This window comes from Nannospalax galili, unplaced genomic scaffold (assembly GCF_000622305.1).
Source record: "Nannospalax galili isolate Female #2095 unplaced genomic scaffold, S.galili_v1.0 scaffold471, whole genome shotgun sequence".
Taxonomy (NCBI): domain Eukaryota; kingdom Metazoa; phylum Chordata; class Mammalia; order Rodentia; family Spalacidae; genus Nannospalax; species Nannospalax galili.
This window is the reverse complement of record NW_008330333.1, coordinates 121,138-123,805: the sequence shown is the minus strand read 5'-3', so window position 1 is coordinate 123,805 and position 2,668 is coordinate 121,138.

Sequence of the window (2,668 nt, the reverse complement as noted above, 5' to 3'; positions counted from 1 at the left end):
TCAGCACACAGAAAGAAATTAATCAAAAAATAATTTTTCAAAAAGTATTATAGGGGATGTCTGTCGAGATGGCTTAAGAGGAAGCACATACATTGTTTCTATGAGCTTGTGTTACTTCACTTAGTATAACAGTTTCTAGTTCCATCCATTACCTGAAATTTTCATTATTTCATCTTTCTTTACTGCTGAGTAGAACTCCATTGTGTAAATGTACCACATTTTCGTTATCCACTCATCAGTTGAGGGACACTTAAATTGCCTCTATCTCTTAGCTATTGTGAAAAGAATGACAACAAGCATGATTGTGCAAGTATCTCTGCAATAGGATAAGTCCTTTGGGTATATGCCAAGGAGTAATATAACCAGATCATATGGTAGGTTCATTTTTAGTTTTTGTTTTTTTGGGTGGGTTTGTCATTTGTTTTGTTTTGTTTTGTTTTGTTTTGTTTTTTTGTCTTTTTTGAGACAGGGGCTTCCTGTAGTCCCAGTTGGCCTGGAATCCCTATGTAGACCAGGCTGTCCTCAAACTCACAAAGATCTGCCTGCCTTTGCCTCCCAAGTGCTGGGATTAAAGGTGTGGGCCATCGCATGGTAGTGCATGCCTTTAATCCCAGCACTTGGGAAGCAGAGGCAGTCAGATCTCTGTGAGTTCAAGGCCAGCCTGGTCTACATAGTGAGTTCCAGGACAGCTGGGGCTACAGGGAAACCCTGTCTCAAAAAGACAAAAAAAAAAGGGTGTGGGCCATTAGGCCCAGAGCACTTTTAGTTTTTTACAAGTTCTCCACACTGCTTTCCATAGGGGTTGCACAAGTTTGCAATCCCACCAGCAATGAATGAGCATACCCCTTTCCCCACATCCTCACCAGCATTTGGTATCATTTGTTCTCTTGATCTTAGCCAGTCTGACTAGAGTAAGATGAAATCTTAAGGCGGTTTTAATTTGCATTTCCCTAATTACTAGCAATATTGAACACTTTTCAAGATGTTTCTTAGCTATCTTTATTTTTTCTTTTGAGAATTCTTTGTTCAGATCTTTAACCCATCTTTTAATTGGGTCAGTTTTTTCTTGAGTCTTTGTTTTTTGAGTTCTTTATATATTCTGGACGTTAAACCTTTGTCAAATGTGTTGCTGGTGAAGATTTTCTCCTACCCTGTGTGTTTTTTTCTTACTTTCTTGATTGTTTCTTTTGTGTACAGAGGCTTTTTGGTTTAATGAGGTCCCACTTGTTGATTATTGACCTTAATTCCTTTCCTACACCTATATCTTGTAGGTTACTGACAGTATTTTCTTCTAGCAGTTTCAATTTCAAGTTTCACACTGAGGTCTTTGATCCATTTGGAGTTGACTCTTGTGCAAGGTGAAAGATAAGGGTCTTGTTTCATTCTTCTGCAGGTGGAGATCAGTTTTGCCAGCACCATTTGTTGGCACCTTTGTCAAATATCAAATGACTGAAATTTCATGTACTCATGTTTGGGTCTTCAATTATGTTCCATTGATCTATGTGTCTATTTTTGTGCCAGTCCATGCAGTTTTTATGACTATAACTCTGAAATATAGTTTGAGGTCTAGTATAGTACTCCTCCCCAACATTGCTGTTTGTGCTCAGGGTTGTTTTGGTTATCCTGTAGCCTCAGCTGACCTGGAACTCACTATGTAGGCCAGGCTGGCCTTGAACTCACAGAGATCCACCTGCCTCTGCCTCCTGAGTGCTGGGATTAAAGGCATGCGCCAACACGCCTGGCTTAAAATTGCCTTGTCTAAAAACAATCCTGTGCAGGTACCAGGAGAGAGGACATCAACATGCCTTTTTCAGGGAGAGGGTAACAGTCCAACCCACAGCAGCACTGAAGCTGGGGTGAGGCTGAGGAGAGTCTGGTCAATGGTATCAGATCTCCATTTCCCTTCAGCTTTCCCCAATCCCTGGGACCAGTTGCACCCTCTTTAGTTTAATTATTCTTTTGTCACTGATCACCTCGTTCTCTGTGTATTGATCTTGGCCTAATTGGGGGAAAAATACCTGGAGCAGAATACTCTGGGGAAGTAAATGGTTCCTTTCTGTCCTAAGTGCACTTGTAACTCTCCCTGTCTGAACAAAACCTTCATAAACTCTACATATTTTGGAGTTCTGTGGACAGGGAAAGAATAACCTTGCTGTGCTATAGGGTCCTGAGAGTTCCTGTGTTTTCCTTTATGGCACACTGGGTTCAGAGCTATTTATAATTTACCAACAAGAATTCAGCTCAATTGTAAAAGCAAATGTGGAGCCAGGCGTGGTGTCACATGCCTTTAATCCCAGCACTCGGGAGGCAGAGGCAGGTGGATCTCTGTGAGTTCAAGGCCAGCCTGGTCTAGTCTACATAGTGAGTTCCAGGCCGGCTGGGGCTACAGGGAGACCTTGTTTCAAAAAGACCCGTTCCCCCAAAAAAGCAATTGTGGAATGTCATAGAACAGGTCAGGCACATGTGGCCCACTTGAACCAGGGACTTAGGATACCAGTAGGCAAGCACTCTACCACTGAGCTATGTTTCTAGTCCTTGAATTCCAAATCCTTCTGCCTCATCCCAAGTCTGGAATTACAAGTGTACACTATTAACTATCACATTCAGGTTAAAAATATTTTAAGGGGCTAGAGAGATGGCTCAGCAGTTAAGAGCACTGACTGCTCTT